This window comes from Ursus maritimus, unplaced genomic scaffold, assembly GCF_017311325.1.
Source record: "Ursus maritimus isolate PB19 unplaced genomic scaffold, ASM1731132v1 scaffold_25, whole genome shotgun sequence".
Lineage (NCBI taxonomy): Eukaryota > Metazoa > Chordata > Mammalia > Carnivora > Ursidae > Ursus > Ursus maritimus.
In genome coordinates, this window is record NW_024425008.1 from 44,579,433 (window position 1) to 44,597,967 (window position 18,535).

Sequence of the window (18,535 nt, forward strand, 5' to 3'; positions counted from 1 at the left end):
TCACCTGCGTAGTAAAGACAAGTGTGTAGAGACTTATCTCTAAGGATGTTTGTCACACTGTTGTTTATTACAGCTAATCATCGGAAAGAACATAAACCTTCAACCCTGGGAAATTAATCATACACAATGGAATGCCATAGAAATGGTAGAAATAATGTGAAAATATTACTTAATGACATAAAAAGAGCTCTAAAATATATGGTTACAGGGAAAAAAAACAGTGGTGTGCAAAACAGTATGTGCAGTACCACTCTATTTAACGTATTTTATAGGTGTCTATTTATATCTGTATATGTTTAACAAAAACTGAAAGGATGCACATTAAAATATTTATAGTGGTTGCCTCAGGGTGGAGAGATTATGGGGGTTTTTTATTTCCTCCTTTTATGTTGTCTGCGTTTTCTAAACTTTTCAAAGTGAAATGTGGATTACTTTTGTAAGGGCAGAAAGGTATTTTTTAAACTAGACTGTAGTTTACCGTATTTAAACTAGATTTTGTAAACTAAATCACTTTTATAAGGGGAGAAAGGTATTTTTTAAATTACTTTTTTTTACAATGCCAAAATAATCTGCAAGGACTATTCTAACACTGTTTGTTCTTATGAGGACAGTCTGCAAAGCTGTGGAAAGACCATGAGACCGGCTCAAGTCCAGCCTCTGCTCCCTGTTAACTAGGTTGCAGGGGAAAAGGTGATGGGGATGGTAGACGGTGCTTAGTAAACTTTGAAACATCAGTCTCTCTGGGCTCAGCTTCCTCATCTGCAAAACCCAGATGTTGCCAAAAATCCCCTCCAGAGGATGAAGACGTACACTGCATAAAAGAGCCAACTGTACATGTTACGTCCCGCACATCAGAAGTAAGCACATAATAAAAGGTTCCTTGTAGTTCGTGCTCCCTGAACTGAGGGATTACTGGCTGTCTGGATTTGAACATTTATTTTTTTAAGGTTTTTATTTATCTATTTGAGAGAAAGAGTGAGCAAGAGAGAGAGAGAGAAAACAAGCAGGGGGAGAAGCAGACTCCCTGCTAAGCAGGGAGCCCAACTTGGGGCTCAGTCCCAGGATCCCAGGATCATGACCTGAGCCAAAGGCAGACACTTAACCGACTGAGCCACCCAGGCACCCCTGGATTTGAGCATTTAGTCATTCAGGCTGACATCGTCACAGCAAGTACATGACAAGAACTCCTCACCAGAAGGACAGCATGGAATGAACAATTCTTAGCACTTGTCACCAGCTTATACACAGCAGTAAAAGGGTTTTTGTCCCATAATGGAGCCAGGTCCTTCCTAAAGTTTCCCTTATGGGTAACCAGTAGCAGAGCCGTTACTCTTACTTGATAGAATTTGTAATATTGGCTGAGAGTTGATGAAAGTTTGAGGCTGATAATTAATCACCCCTTTTTCTTCTCTGACTTTTGAACTAAGTAAGAAAAAAGATGCAGAAAAATGCTGGAGGATCAACGTGTCGGCTTTATCCCTGATCAGCTTGATTACCGATATGGAGAAGAGGGCTTGGGTCTGTGGTCACAGTTGGGTTTTGAACACTTTCTCCTGTGCACTAAATTACCAGTCCCAAACCACAGAATCACGACCTCCCAGGTGAGCACTCCACAGGAAAAGAGCAGTAAGAGGTGCTTTGGAAAGAGAGAAGGGAGCCAAGGCCCTCAGTTCACTCCCATTCCCCAGTCTCAACCACCAGATAGCCTCGCTTGGGGAGGAGCCAGTAGAGGTGGTAGAAGGAAGGGTAAAAGTTTCCTTCCCATTATATTTTCCCCTTGGAGTCAGATGTTCCTTCTTGAAATCCCTGAGGATTTCTCTATTTTGTTCACTGCTGAATCTGACTCCCTAGCTCTCAATAAATATCCACTGAAGAATGAATGAATAGAAACATGAGAACTAGAGAGTGGGATTTTCCCTAACTATAAGAAGTTGTTTGAAATTATTTCTTCAGCTCAACTAGCTATTCATTGGCTCAATTGAAAGTACTAGATATAAAAGAACAGCATTGTCTATCCCTTGTTGAAGGGTGTCTTAGTGGCTTAAAAGTGTAGTCAAAACATCCAAGAAATGGAGGGATCTTGGACAGACTATAGGGAGTGACTCATTGGACCCCAAGTCATTACACTGGGTACTACTTTAGGATTAGGTAAAAGATAGCAAGTTAATAAATCCCCTGGACCCTAGTTTTCTCATTTACAAAATGACACCTACTCCTTCTCCGAGTCCAGACAACAAAGACTAAGAAGAGGTATTAGCAGAGCAGTATATACAACCATCAGCTATAGAGTCTGGGTCCCCCACAGTTCACGCAGTGCCTTATTTACTGTTTGCCAATATTTTGCCATGTCCACATATCCTGTTTCTTCCAGAGACACAAACCAACTGGACAAGTTTCTGTAAAATCCACATAATGGCTAATTCATTCCTACTTTCCAAATGCTTTGCACTAGCTTGAGGAAGAAAAAATTTCCAATTTAAAATAAGGATTTTGATTTTGAAAGTAATGGTATTAAAGTCAATTCTTAATATCAAAAATAGACTTAGAAATAAACTTGGATTAGGTCTAGTTCTCAGGAATAAATGTTGGGAACTATGAAAGCATCTCTGAAGAGATCTATATGTTAGGTTTCAATTTTATTCTTTACTGAATCTCTGAATCACAGACATACTGAACACAGACCTTAATTTAAGCCTTCTAATTTGTCTTATTTTAAAATTCCACACTAAATAGATATTCTCCAAGGAATACTGAGCATTTTCATTTTACCTTTTCTTTTAGTAATTTCATAAGCCAAGGGCCATTTTTAAGCTTAAAAAATGTGCTAATGAAACTACCAACTAGGCATAGACCAAATGTGTTTTTCTTTCTAGTGGCTGTTACAGCCAGACAAAGGGGATAAGGCTACAGAGATAAATTTTGGAGCTCATACGAACATAGTCATAAAATGGTGTCCCCAAGTCAATATTCTAAATAGGATGGAAGATATCGGCGACATGATTTCTGTGTCCCAGAAAATAACTCCCATCTCTAACCTTTCTGCAAACATCAACAGCACAATTGGTTGAGATCTCTCATTACACCAGACCGGTAGTTCTCAACAGGAGCGATTTTGAGTCTCTCCTTCCCCGGGGGACCTTGGGCACAGTCTGGGACATTTTGGGTTGTCACGATGGAGGGAGGACATGCTACTGGAATCTACTGAGTAGGTCGGGAATGCTGCTGAGATCCCACAGTGCACAGGACGGTCCCCTACAACAGAGAACTATTTATCCCAACATGTCAATAATACCATGACTGGGAAACTCTGCACTAGCCTCTTAGTACTGAGCAATCTTCCGGATCTGCACTGTGCGATGACTAGGAGAGTAAGTCTTCTGTTGAGCCTTAAAACGCTGGGTATGCTTTGGATAAATGGAGGGTCAATCCAGGAGAGAATTCCAATGGAATTCGAAGGGGGTCCATAAGCAGGCACACGTGCATAAAACATTGAAGGGACAATGTTCAAGCCAGTCTACCTTAGAAGGAGACCCCAAATTGGGGTACAATAAGACATGAGGCAGTGAAGCTAGTTTTGGGAAGACCGTACATGTGTTACATTAAGGAATTGAGCTCTATCCTTATAGTTGGTAGTGAAAAATTGACAACTTCAGAGCAGGAAATGAATATATATTTTTACCCACTTTTGAAACGTAGGTGCTCTGAACTAGTCCCAGCGGTCTCACTGGGTGTAGTTCAGATTAGAGATGAAAAGTCAGGAGACAGAGAGATCACTCACTAGATTCTCATAAATAACCAAATATATGAATCCAAATTACAGTAGTGATAGAACTGAAAGAAAGGAACAAGAGAAAAGAAGATATGACAAAAAACAAAAGGTTTGGCTCTTCCTCTGGGAGTTTGGTGAGGGTAACTGAAGGAATTCAGAGGTGAGAAGTTGGGACTCCGCGAACCAGGAATTTACTGAAGCTGAAGGTCTGGGCCAGACATGGGTCAACAGCCAGACATGTGATGAAGGGTAAAGAAGGGCCCCTGAGGAGTTAAGATGGCGGAGGAGTAGGAGACACCGTTTTCAGCCGGTCCTCCGAGTCGAGCTGGATCGGTACCAGACCAGCCTAAACAACCACGGAACCAGCCTGAGACGCAGGAAGACGCATCTGGATCTCTACAAATGAACATCTCCAGCGCTGAGTACAGGCACTAAGCTGGGAGCCATGAAACTGCGTACGATATCGGAAGATAAAGCGGAAGGGGAGGAGCCGCCGCGTGTTCGGGCGCCGGGAAGCGGTAGCCACTTGCACGGGAGAGCGGGCGGGGCTCGCGGACGGCACCCGCAAAACAGCAGACTGAGACCATGAGCCGGGTGCGCGCGCCACCAGGCATCTCGCGGAACACCGGAATCCCGGTGCGCTCACTGGATCCAGACTGAGACCGGGAACTCCCGGAGTGCGCGGGGCAGCTGGCAGCATTAGAAACACAAAGGACAGAGACGCGCCAGCCCTGGAAGTGAGGGCTGGGACGCCGGGTGTGGGGCGCACATCCCAGACGCTGCAGGGTTGAGCAGCACCAACAGTAACAGAGTTAAAGTGGCCAGAACATTAGTAGAGAACGGGCCGCAATCCCTCTGTTCTGTGACAATGCAGCCTCTGCTGCTCTGACTCTCAGAAGAGGCATAGCCGGCCGCCAGGGAAAGCCGCCAGAGAACAAAAGCCTGGAAATACCGGCTCAGAGAGTGCCCATCCCCATCCCTCCTCGCGGGGGACACGGAGACTCTACCCAAACAGGGTTGCCTGAGTATCGGCGCGGCAGGCCCCTCCCCCAGAACACAGAAGGCAGGCTGAAAAATCAAGAAGCCCACAACCCGGGCGCCTGGGTGGCGCAGTCATTGAGCGCCTGCCTTCGGCTTAGGGCGTGATCCCGGCGTTCCGGAAAGGAGTCCCTCATCGGGCTCCTCCGCTGGGAGCCTGCTTCTTCCTCTCCCACTCCCCTGCTTCTGTTCCCTCTCTCGCTGGTTGGCTGCCACATAAATAAATAAATAAAATCTTTAAAGAAGAAGCCCACATCCCTAAGATCCCTATAAAACAAGGGGCACGGCCTGGGACCCAGTCAATAATTTGGGCTCTGGAAACCCCGCAACCTCTCTTCATCAGAATGACAAGAAGGAGAAGCCCCCCCCAGCAAAGAAAAGACAGTGAGTCTGTGGCCTCTGCCACAGAAATAATGGATATGGATGTAACCAAATTATCAGAAATGGAATTCAGAGTAACGATGGTCAAAATGATGAGTAAAATTGAAAAAACTATTAACGAAAAGGTTACTGAGAATATAGAATCCCTAAGGACAGAAATGAGAGCGAATCTGACAGAAATTAAAAATTCTATGAGCCAAATGCAGGCAAAACTAGAGGCTCTGACGGCCAGGGTCACAGAAGCAGAGGAACGGGTTAGTGAATTGGAGGATGGGTTAATAGAGGAAAAAATGAAAATAGAAGATGGTCTTAAAAAAATCCACGCCCACGAATGTAGGTTACGGGAGATTACTGACTCAATGAAACGATCCAATGTTAGAATCATCGGCATCCCCGAGGGGGTGGAGAAAGAAGGACCCCTGACTCAAATCCAGAGCAATGCATTATCACATCAGATACCAGCTAAGCAAAAAGCAAGAAACTGTCTCCCCGACATTGCCTGCACATCTTACTTCTGAATGTTTCGCCCATTAGATTTCTATCTGTAATACTCTCTCCACTTTGCAACTAAGACCCACCTTGGAAGCCCGGCTAGAGACACCTCTTCCTTATTGATATTCTCCCTGCCATTGCAGAGCAAGAACACAGAAGATGGCCTGATATTCCAGCTAGAATGGTACAGAGACATGAACCCAAGGAGACATGAATATTTACAGATTAGAGATACAGCCTAGAACACAGGCAGGCCTGGGTCAGAAATCCAGGCAAATGGTTCAATTTAAAAAAACAAACAAACAGAGGCGCCTGGGTGGCTCCATCGTTAAGCGTCTGCCTTCGGCTCAGGACATGATCCCAGGGTGCTGGGATCGAGCCCCACATCGGGCTCCCTGCTCCACTGGGAGCCTGCTTCTTCCTCTCCCACTCCCCCTGCTTGTGCTCTCTCTCTCGCTGGCTGGCTCTCTGTCAAATAAATAAATAAAATCTTTTAAAAAACAAACAAACAAAAAAAAAACCTAGGCACCAAAGATGAATAGCCAGGAAATTCTCAAGCAGACAGAGGAAAAAGCACGGGAGTAAGAGATGAGGTAGAGTTTAGTCAGAAGGAAGGAAAATGCATGAAGAGAAGTGTAGACAAAAATCCCACGTGAGAGCTCATTCTGTTGAAGAACCGGCGCTTCCGAGGGGGCTGGCCAGGCTCAGAGCCACTCTCTGGCCCGCCTGCTGTGGGATCATCAGCGCTTCTTTCACTTTCCCGAGCCCGGTTGCCGAGTCATAAACGGGCGGAATGGTGTCCACTTCGCAGGACTCTCGTGACTAAATGAGATTAAATGATACACATGCAACAGGAAAGATGTCGTGAATTTATTAAGATGTTTTTCTTTTTGTCTTTGATGACACGAGCTTCGTCTTAGTCTGCTGCTTCAAGTTCACACTTCCCACCTGATTCTGTTAAAATGCAAGTTCTGGTTCAGCAGAACGGAGCGGAAGCTAGCCTAGGCTAGAGTCTACACTCCTGACAAGCTCTGCTGCAGCTGTGGCCGCTGCTGTGTAGACCACACTTTTAGTGGCAAGACCCTAGTGTGCCCAAGGCATTCAACTGATTGGGATTTGTTACAGATGAGGATTTGTGCGAGACGGCAAAAGAAAGACCGAGATAATGTTCAACTTCTGAAGTTCAGAAGTAGGATTCTGCAATAACAGAGTAGACATGTGAGCAGGTTCGGGGCTAGACCCCCACATCTTATGTAAGTGATGTCTACATTCAAAGAAGAAGGGGAGAAAGTCAACTCCAGTCCAGCCGCAGAGGACTGTGGGAAAAGGAAGCTAGCAGGAAGTAGCAGAGCTAGTGTGGAGATGCAACGACACCACTCCTTTCTCCCGAGAGTGGGGAGGTACATCAGATAAATGAGGTAATCCTAAGGGACAGATTTAGCTTTCCCCAGCTGCCGGGTTTCCATTTTGGCTTGGTAGGTTTCCATTATAGCTGAGATCCTGACCCGGAAGCTATTTAGACAGCTATTCACCACCATGGACCATTGGAGTGGTGGAGGACTCCAAAGAGGACCTGAGCTGGGGCCAAATGAGGGTGACAGCTAGATCTCAAAGGAGTTCTTCCATCAGCTATAGTGGAGCGGAAGCTAAGTCAGCCAGGCAACAGGACCACAGCCTGCCCAGGGCAAGAGAGAACAGCCACAACTTTAGCCATCTTTGTCAGCAGAGCAAGCAGTACCCAGGACAAGGGACATTGGTCTAGAGACCGGAAAAAGGATGTCATCCCTAAGGACCCTGGTTCTTCCATGTGGCCCTAGGGTTATGGAAAGCCGCCCCCTCCCTGCATATACCTAAACATTTTAGAAAAAAAGCAGGGAGAGAGGGAGGCTTTCTGAGAAGCTGAGTGTTTTTATCCAATATAGATTCAATGCTACCTAAGGGAGCAAGTTAATTTATGGGATTGGTCTAAGCTTGGGATTGGATTGGACAGTTAATTTTCCCTGGTGGGTTGGGGCTTGAGAAGAAGGCCAAACTTCTTAGAGACAAAATAAAGATATTACATTTTTCTCTATACATCCGAGCTTATACAGTGAGTTAAATTTGCAACCACATGACAAATATATAAAGTGCTTAGCAACATGCGGCTATATAGAAAGTGATCGATAAACTGTAACTAGGTTAAACAGGTTAAGTAAGGACTATGAAAAAGCCACTGGATCTGGCAATTAAGAGAACATCATTCCCTTTTGGGAGGGCAGTTTCAGCAGAGTGACAGGAATAGAAACTCGCCATGAAAGATATGCATCCCAACCATGATGGCCACCATAGAACGAGATTCCACACTCAGCGCAGCTCTCATTTATGCAGAGGCAGGGAGGGGCGGGAGAGGGTAGAGCTGAAGTCCAACACTCCCAGGTCAAGGCTCACTATTATCATCCATGGAGTGGAAGTATCCCTTAAGAAAGTTTAAATTTTATTTCTGGAAATTGGCTCCAAAACAATTCTTTTGATGGACTGGGTTTTTGCTAAGTGTGAGATGGCAGTTGAATATGAAAAAACATTATAAATCCCAAAGCTGTAGCCAAGATTCCTACATTTGAAAACAGTCCCAAACAAATTAGGTCACTCTGCACACCTCCAAATTGTGGTTTTAAAGACAAGGTTTGCACCACCTCATAGTCTGGAGAGGACTCTTGAATTTCTTAAAGCACTTCACCTCTCTTACCTTAGTTGAGGGTTTCTGTTCTCTCCTGCTCCCAGGCGCAGAATTTTCCTAATGGCCAGTGTATAGCTCTGCTTCTTCTCCCTGAGCAGTGAGATCATTCATTCATCAGTGGAATAGCTGCTCTTAGAGAAATTATGAAATAGGGAGGCTGGTCGTGACCATCCCCACTTTTCTCTCTGAGATCACACAACCTAATTTTGCCATCCTTCCCACCTCACCAATATACAGAACCCTCAATCCATCTCCTGGTTGCCCAGATGTCTGCTCTCCCAAACGTTCTTCCCCAACTGCTCCCCTCCCCCAAACTCAGGCTGTGCCCCAGGCCTGCCCTTCACTCCCTCCTGTTCCTCACCCTCTACCTCCTGTCAACCTTTGCTAGTTCTCTGTTCGGTGATCTCAGGCCCCTCTCCCTCCAAGGGACAAAGGTGATAATGCCTTTCAGATGACCTGGCATCTATCTTCGTTACCTTGTAAAAATACTTCATGTCACATGAAAAGACGCACAACATCCTTAGTCGTTAAGGAAATGCAAATCAAAACCACAATGAGATACCACCTCCCACCCACTACGAAAACAATGATCAAAAATGTGGAAAATAACAAGACTAGCAAGTGTTGGTGAGGATGTGGAGAAACGGGAAGGCTCGTACATTGCTGCTGGGAACATAACATGGCGCAGCTGCTGTGGGCAACAGTGCGGCCGCTCCTCAGTGAGACGAACAGAGTTACAACATGACCCAGCAATTCCACTCCTAGGTATATGCCCAAGAGGACTGAAAACAAACGCTCAAACGAATACTTGTACAAGAATGTTTACAGCAGCGCTGCTCACAACAGCCCAAACGGAGAAAGACCTCGATGTTCACTGACAGATGGATGGACAAACAAATTGTTATATAAACACAACGGAATGTTTCTTAGCCATAGAAAGGAGTGAAGTACTATCCAGGCTATGACAACATGGATGAACCTTGAAAACATTGTGCTAAGCCTAAGCAGCCAGACACAGAAGGTCACATAGTGCACGATTCCACTGTATGAACATTTGGAACAGGTAAATCCGCAGAGACAGAAAGAGGCTAGAGGCTGCCTAGGGCAGAGGCAGGGAGGAACTGGAGAGTGATGGCTGATGGATGTGTGGTTTTATTTTGGAAGCATGCAAATGTTTGGGGATTTTATAGAGGTAGTGATTGCACAATATTGTGTATTTATTAAATGCCCCTGGATTTTTTTAACTTTAAAATAGTTGTATGTGGGCTCCTGGGTGTCTCTGTCAGTCAAGCATCCGCCTTTGGCTCAGGTCATGGTCCCAGGGTCCAGGGATGGAGTCCCGCATCAGGCTCCCTGCTCAGGGGAGAGTCTGCTTCTCCCTCTCCCTCTGCTGCTCCTCCTGCTTGTTCTCTCTCTCTTTCTCGCTCCCTCTCTCAAATAAATAAATAAGATCTTTTTAAAAAATTTTTAAAAAGATGCTTGTCTGCTTAAGACCATTAAAAAGCAACCGGGAGTGAGACTACATGGCCTCTAACTTCTCAAGAACAGGTAGTATCTCGTGAAAATGTAAATCCCTATAGAGACCAGCCAAATGGCAGGTATATAGACATTGGAGTACCTGTAGAATGCCTTTCAAGCAGCGTTTAAAGTATACTTTATCCGATCAGCCCTGCCCCCATCCCCAAGGCCAGCCACCAGCCCTGCATCTCCCCAGCGGATGATTCCATCTAGGAGTTAAAAAGCATCTATGGGCTAGAAACTCCTTTCCTGTATCCCCATACTTTGAGACTTAGTAAGGAAGCTGTGCCATTCTTTTTCGCAACTTAAAATTGTACATTTTGCTATCCTGGTTAGAGAGAGGCCACCGACTGAAATATCTTGCCTCGAGAGCAGGTGATGTCAGCATCTCATTATCAGAATTTTTTCCCTGCAAAGCTTTCATGTTCTTCCAAAGAATGTTCCAGTTTAATGGTAAGCCCCTTAAAATGCAGGGTTGTAACAAATTACAAGGGAGGAATAACTCTGTCTTAACACAGGGGCCTGGCCCATACAAACCATAAAACAGAGTTGAATTTCCTGAAATAAGTTGAATCTTATTTCCAGGCCCTGATTCTGTACTGAATTGATTGTGTCCCTCGTTCAGTATCCCAAGCCCTAAAGTCTCATGCATGACATTGTTACTTTCTTTACCGCCATGCTGTCTAGAGGTGAGATGACTTTAAGACACCTTCTGAGTTTTATATCCTTTATAGTAATTGTTACCATCTCCCTCGAGCCAGATATGGGATGAAAGATTACAAAGGAGGGGCGCCTGGGTGGCTCAGTTGTTAAGCATCTGCCTTCGGCTCAGGGCGTGATCCCGGAGTCCTGGGATCGAGCCCCACATCGGGCTCCTCCACTAGGAGCCTGCTTCTTCCTCTCCCACTCCCCCTGCTGTGTTCCCTCTCTCGTTGGCTGTCTCTATCTCTCTGTCAAATAAATAAATAAAAAATCTTTAAAAAAAAAAAAAAAGATTACAAAGGAGATTTTTCCTTTTGTTTCATGATGTGTCGTGTCCAGAATTTCAACACAAGTTTATCAATGGCGACTCATGCAACTCAGCTTCCCAGAGCCAAATATGCTATTGGAAGAAGAGCTTTGATGAGAAATAGAACTAAGAATGAACGTAACTGTGCTCTTAGAGGCCACAGCTTACACTTGTCCTTGAGAACATGGCATCCAAGTCAACCAAGGTTATAGCACTTAAAATAAAAATGCAGATGGCATTTTTTCAGTGTACCAAGAAATTTCACATTCCTTATCTAATTTGACTTTTCCAACTACCAATGAGATGAGTGGGACAGTTACTGTTACCTCTGCTTTAAAAATGCAAAAACTGAGATTTTAGTTTTAGGAGTTGGCTTAAGATCACATACTTGGTAAAAACATAGACCAGGCGTGAATCTGGTTTATTAAAAGCCAGAACTCTGTCCTCTCACTTCCGTGCCCATGCTTCTAATCCCGTCCTGCCAAAACATCGGTAAGCCACCAAAATAACTGGAGGATTTCTGCTGAAGCAATCTGGCCTCTCTTGCTTCTTTTTGCCTTGCAGGAACGCAAGGCTCTGCCCTCGGCCTGGCCCACGGTTCCCACTGTAGCCCCCCACAGGTTGTGCATACCATCGGCAATATTAAAGACACCAGGGGTAGAAACTGAGTTTCTTTTTCAAATGATCCACCTTTGTTTCTATGCAGCTGCTGTTTACTGGAGGCTTTGGCAAAGAGCAGTGGGATTCTTATCCTATTCCTGATGCAATTTTTAATTTCCTGCTATTCCCCAATCTCTTCTCATTAAGGACATTTCTCCCGCACACAAGTTTGTACATTTTCCAAAAGTACAGAGGCTTGATGTCGCTTGCTTTGATATCTGTGATTCTTCTAGCTCCTGGATTTCTTTCTTCCTCGCCCATAGTCCAGCAGCAAGGACAGAAGTGCAGTGGTACAGACTGGGGCCAGGTGGCAGGGCAGGAGGAGAGGGGTTGCCTTTTAATGACCACGTCCTGTGCGCGGTGCCCTGAACTACGCACTTTATAAACACTACCTCGGTACTGGTGTTTTCCACGGCATATGTACCGCTGATTGTACCGATCGTTTTTAAAGTACACACACAAAATTTTTCTTTACTTTAGGAATTATGGGTTTTTAGTTTTCTTCTATGGTGTAGCTTTTCATTTAAAGTAGTAACACAGTTTTTTAATATTTATTTTTTTCAGTCAACTTATGGAAAATCTTAAATAATGGCAAAAATCATAAAGGCCTCAAATTTCGGAAATCCAGCCTTACCTCTTTTGATCTCAAAATGACCCAGCGGAACGAAGGGGGAATTAGACCCAGGTTACAGAAGAAACTGATTTTCCAAGAGCTTAGGTAGCGTTTCCATGTCATACACGTACGGATACAGTAAGAATTTGATCTCTGGTCTGTCTGGCCCTGTTCAGGAGACCCACCACCCAAGAGCACACACACTCCTCCCCCCCCCCCCCACGCAACAGAGGTGACAGCCTCTGGGGTAGAACCCTGAGCAGCGCTGCCCTAAGAAGCAGCACAGGGCTTCGGAGTCAGGCCCCACCACCTGCCAGTCCCATGGCCAAGGACAAGTCACTTCTCTCCCCTACACCTCACTTTCCTACTCTGAAAACAGGGATGATAAGGAAACCTGCCTTGTACATCGTGGGAAATGAGGATTTGCTGTTAAGAGCAGCGGGTAGAAAGCCTGGTGCATACGAAGAGCTCTGTAAATGTGAGTTAGCACTGCTATTGTTACTAATATGAATAAGACTCTTCCAGGCTTTTAGCTCGAGGCTGTTGTCAGGCCAGGCTTGGGGAAAGAGCTGGGCTGAGCCTCCACCATGGGGGAGGGCCTCAGGGACTCCAGGTGGGAGCCCTGGGAAAGGCAGGACCCGACCAGGAGAACGTCAGGCACTCGCTACCCTGAGGCAGGCCTGTGTGGCTAGGGCTCGAGAGCCAGTCTGCCTGACTGAGTTACTTCTCTGTGCCTCAGTCTCCTCATCTGTGAAATGGAAGGATTAACACTAGTTACCTCGTAAGATTACGTATCTTAACTCAAAGTTCATATACGGCACCTGGTAGGAGCTATGTCAGTGTTCGCTGTTTTTACTGGACTCCCTTTTTTCTGGGAGGAAGGTGGGAGTTGTGCCGGGGATGTCTGTGGAGAAGCCCCTGGCCCTGGACCAAGATTTCAGTGCCCTAAGGCCCCTTTGGTATCCGTTGTGGGCAGAGCTGACCCTGGTGAGCCGTAAACACACTGCCTGAGAACAGCCAGCAGCCTCGGGCCTCACTCAGAGGCCACATGACAAAGGGCTCTGCGCCCAGCATCACGGCCGGTGGGACATTTCTTACATGCCCTTTGGTTCCCTTCCCTTTTCAGGAGACCCACATTTTTAAAAAACATTTGACCCCAAATATTTCTTAATATCTCCAAGTCTCTCTCTCCACGCCCCCTCTCTCTCCTTTATTATTCAGCTGAACTCTGTCCAGGGATACTTAAGAATGCCCAATTATGAGGAACAATGAACCCAAAGAAAATCAATAGACCTTGGGTAGTCCTGCCAGCAACCCTAAACAGGAAGTTAAAAAGGGATCAAAGACACTGGCAGGATGGTAACTTTATTCAGGGTAGCCTTGATCCCTAGAGAGAACTGGGAGATTTATCTTTTCTAAATGTCATGAGCAGTTCTCCTAGTTGGTAGACAGAGAAGTAACAGCAGAAGAAATCAAGGAGTCATTGGGGTGGGGGCGGAGGGCAGTGGGAGAATTAGGCTGCCCACCAAGGAGGTAGCTGGGCCCCCCTTCCCCTGGCTCTGGAGGCGAGCTCAGTGTCTCCTGGGCACTCCCAGTCCCCACCGCGAACAAGCGCATAAATGATCTCGGGTCCCTGGGGAAAACACTGCTGCCTATTCTGCCCCACCCCGGGCAGGTGTGAAGAGTGGGGCTTCCCCGGCAGCTGTCAGGGGGCAGGGGTGGGAGCACAGGCCTAGCAGTGGGTCCTGACGCAGCCTCTGGCAGCATGACGAGACCCTGGGCAGGTGAGTCAGCTGCCTCAGCCTCCCATTCAGAGGCACAGAGCCGTGATTTTTCAGACTGCTGTTGCTTGGCCTGGGCCCTGGGCCCCATAGTTAGTAAGCTGTGGCCATCGGTCTGGCTTTGTCGTACCCCACAAAAACCTGCACTGAGACCAAACACCATCTCTTGGAAAAGAAATTGCTTTTAATAATTCACTGCTTAGGTGTGGGGTGTAGAACACCGAGGACATCCAGAGGAGAGAGAGAAAAGTCCTGGCAAGCTGCACTGCAGAGAAAAGCCAGAAGCTACAGAGTAAACATGTCCCAAGGAGGGAGAATTGAGCTCTGACATTAACTGGTTGTTCTGTGAAACTGCAGGGCGACCTAATACCCCTTGGGTCTTTTCCTCTCTCCACTGATCCTTATCCCCATTCTAGTTTAACTTCTCCATCTTAGACGGAGCCGTAGCTTTATTAAACATTAAAACTAGGTTGGATGATGTCCCTTACCTGCTTCAAAATCTTCCGTACTCTCAGGTCAGAGTGCAAAGTCCTCATCACCAGGCCTGATTGCCCACCCCCCACCCCCCAGCCTTGTCTCCAGACATGCTCCTCTTGCCCGGGACTGTATATCCAGCCACTCTGGTCTTCTGTCACAGAATGTCCTGCCCCAGGATCTTGGCCCAGGCTGCCCTCTCCAGCTGGCACGCTTCCTTGTATTTGCTGGGTTCATTCCTTTTCATTCTCCAAGGCTCAGCCCTCCTACCGGGCTCCTCAAGCCCTCCTGCTGTTCATGCCCGTTGCTCCCTGTAGGCTCCCTTCAGAGTCCTGACCAGTGCTGTGCCTAATTATCAGTGTCAGTGTCTAGTTAGTATCTACCTTCCTCCGGGGACTAGCAAGTTCCATGAGGGCAGAGACCAGAACGACCTAATGCCTAGCACAGGGTAAGTAAGTACTCAATAAAATTTTGAGGGAATAACTAATTAAAGGAATGAAAGGATTAGCCAGTCCATCAAAAGTGATCGCAGGACTTGCTTAAGGTTGTATAGCTGGAATCCAGACTCAAGCCTGTCTCAGTCAAAGCCCATGCTCTCAAAAATCACATTTTTACTTACACTTTAAAAAGTCTTTGAGGGCAAAAGTGAACTATTGGGACTTCATCAAGATAAAAAGCTTTCGGGGCACCTGGGTGCCTCAGTCAGTTAAGTGTCTGCCTTCGGCTCAGGTCATGATCTCAGGGTCCTGGGATTGAGCCCCTCATGGAGCTCACTGCTCAGCAGAGAGCCTGCTTCTCCCTCTTCCTCTGCCTGCTGCTCTGCCTACTTGTGCTCTCTCTCTCTTGCCCTCTCAAGTAAAAAAAAGCTTTTTAAAAAATAAGATAAAAAGCTCTTGCACAGCAAAGGAAACAGTCAACAAAACCAAAAGACAACCGACAGAATGGGAGAAGATATTTGCAAATGTCTTATCAGATAAAGGGCTAATATCCAAAATCTATAAAGAATTTATCAAACTCAACGTCCAAAGAACAAACAATCCAATCTAGAAATGGGCAGAAGACATGAATAGACATTTCTGCAAAGAAGACATCCAAATGGCCAACAGACACATGAAAAAGTGCTCAACATCACTCAGCATCAGGGAAATACAAATCAAAACCGCAATGAGATACCACCTCACACCAGTAAGAATGGCTAAAATTAACAAGTCAGGAAATGACAGATGTCGGTGAAGCCGTGGAGAAAGGGGAACCCTCTTAACCCTGTTGGTGGGAGTGCAGCTGGTGCAGCCACTCTGGAAAACAGTATGAGTTTCTTCAAAAAGTTGGAAGTAGAGCTACCCTACGACCCAGCAATTGCACTACTAGGTATTTACGCCAAAGATACAAATGTAGTGATCTGAAGGGGCACCTGCACCCCAATGTTTATAGGAACAATGTCCACAACAGCCAAACTATGGAAAGAGCCCGGATGTCCATCAACAGATGAATGGATAAAGAAGATGTGGTATATAAATACAATGGAATATTACTCAGCCATCAAAAATGAAATCTTGCCATTTACAACGACATGGTTGGAACTGAAGGGTATTATGCTGAGTGAAATAAGTCAATCAGAGAAAGACAATTATCCTATGGTCTCACTCATATGTGGAATTTAAGAAACAAAACAGAAGATCATAAGGGAAGAGGGGAAAAAATAAAAGATGAAATCAGAAAGGGAGACAAACCATAAGAGACTTTTAATCATAGTAAAGAAACTGAGGGTTGCTGGAGGGGAGGGGAGTGGAGGGATGGGGTAACTGGGTGATGGACATTAAGGAGGGCACGTGATGTAATGAGCACTGGGTGTTATATAAGTCTGACGAATCACTGACCTCTACCTCTGAAACCAATAATACATTATATGTTAATTAATTGAATTCAAATTTTAAAATTTCCCCCAAAATAAAATAAAATAAAAAGTCTGAATTTATGTCCTCACGTTTCAAGATTCTACAAAGAGAAAAAAAAATTATATCTATATGGTTGGTAGGAAGTGTCAGGTGGCCAAGAGTCCAGGGTTACAAGAGGCTAGAGGTCTGGGTGACCTGTTGAGATGACAGAGAAGGGACAAGAAGCCAATGGGCTTGACTTCTGGAGGATGTGGCCCAACCCTGACTGACTGCTCTGGAGGCATGAAGCTAAGACCAGGTCAGTCCAGCAAGAGGCCCTGGGTGGCTCTGGTCAAGACAGGGTGTCCTGGCCCCAGATCCCTGGCTAAAGCGGGCAAAGGACTCCCTTCTTCAAGACATCCCCGCTACCTGCTGGAAGCGAAGCCTGTCCAACGCCTAGATCCTCTGGGGTGCAGGGCGCCCCAGCGTCTTGCGGAGCAAGGCGTTCACCGCTCTACGCAGCAGCCTCAATGGACCAGAGACTCATTCGGTCTGCTAGTGATGAAAACCACCAGGTCACCCGAGACTTGCCTAGCAGTGCTTCTTTGTGACAAGAAACCAACGTGCTAGCGAGTGGCCCAGAAGAAACTTGCTGAAGAGCTCCTGCTACCCCTTTGGATGCGCCCCTCCCCTCTCCTCCCGGGGGAGCAGCTCGGGCAGGGCAGCTCGCAGCACAAAGCCTCGGGTTTGTTTGCTCTTCTGTTCCCTAAATGTTTGCCCTGCACCGCTCCTGCGCTGGGCCGGGTGCTGGAGGCCGAGGAACAGAAACGCGCAGGGCAGTCTTTCTCTCCACTGAGGAGGAGAAACAGGAAAGAGAACCCTGCTGCTTCGCAGAGCTGTGTGGGCTGCCCGAAGCTGGCAGGGTAACCCAGGCTGCAAGGATCCCGAAAGGAGAGCTGGAAGTAATTGTCCTAAGGCCGTCCCTTCATCTCGGCCTTCTCGCTTGGGGGATTTCTGTTCCACAGAAGCTCTGACCTCTTCCCAGGCTAAAAATCAGGATAAACTAACCTTGTTCGCTTTAGGTCACATGGATTCTTCCAGCTCCTCCATGGGGCCGGTAGACAAGGGAGCCAGTCCAGGCTACAGCTGGTCAGGCGCTTAGCTTTTCTCATGCCCTTGGCATGTGGCTTGCTGGTCTCTGAAGCAGATTCCCCCGGGGCGAGACAGGCCAGCACAGAGGGGCAGAGAAGGGGCCCCCAGCACCATGCAGGGCAGAGGCGTGCCCTTCTCAGAGCTCGTTGCTCTCAGCTCCTCAGCCACGTGGCTCAGAGGCACCTTCCTCACAGCAGCCCCTGGGGTTGGAGATTCATAGGAGAAAAGGAAGGAAGGGAAGGGACACAGGCTTTGTAGCAGGTCCATCTGTGCCATTTCCTAGAAGGCAAAACAAAAAAAAACAAAACGAAAAATACAAAAAACCACACAACCGAGCTGTCACCATATAGATGTGAGCCATCTGACTTTTGTAGAGGGAGTCAGCCTGTCCATTGTCACCGTCCACAGAAGGCTCACAGTGGACACACAACTGCCTATGTACTGGGAAAAAGACAGGCAACGCATGGCCTATCTTTGAGGAGAGTCAGCTGCCTGCCCATCCAATCCCCGGAATTTTCAATTCTCGCAGAAAGGCTGTCCAAGAGCCATTGTACTTGTGTATTTACTGGGACAGGCAGGCTTTGAGGGAGATCGTGTTCTCACTCCAGAGAGATAAATCACCCCCTTGGTAAATGTGACTCTGACTCACCGATCTCAGGAGACGCAGCCGTGGGGAGGAAACAGGGTGCTCACGTGGCTGGCAACTTAAGGGTGCAGGGGGCAAGGGTCACCGGCTTGCTGCAATCCACTCACTCCTCACACGCACCAGTGTGTCCAGCTTCTCTGCAGAAGTAAGGAGGAAGAGAGCAAAGTGAGCAGAGGGGGCAAAAGGTATGTCCTGATTATGGCTTGAATATTTCCCCCAAGGAAAGAGATTCTAGAATTTTTAAAAAAATCAAAGCTCTTACAGAAAAACTAGAACCAATACTTCTATCCATGTGGAACCTACTTTTCTCAGTAGCCGCATCAAGCAAACACCAAACCTGGAAGTTTCTCGTGGGAGTCAATAAGGTTAAACGTGGTGATTTTCAAGTTGTTTCCTTCCTATGACCTCACCA

General features: G+C 46.5%; 1 long non-coding RNA gene across 6 annotated transcripts in view; it reads right to left on the reverse strand.

The window, feature by feature from the left end:
* The window catches only part of LOC103673304, a 92,154-nt gene that overhangs the window by 58,502 nt on the left and 15,117 nt on the right, over positions 1-18,535 (reverse strand). For 5 of the 6 annotated variants that reach the window (XR_005837712.1, XR_571376.2, XR_571374.2 and 2 more), the window contains 3 exons: positions 18,127-18,260; positions 17,394-17,756; positions 8,406-8,486 (listed from right to left, as the gene is read on the reverse strand). This is a non-coding gene — a long non-coding RNA (uncharacterized LOC103673304). The remainder of the gene's footprint in view (positions 1-8,405; positions 8,487-17,393; positions 17,757-18,126; positions 18,261-18,535) is intronic. The other variant, XR_005837713.1, reaches the window with a different exon arrangement.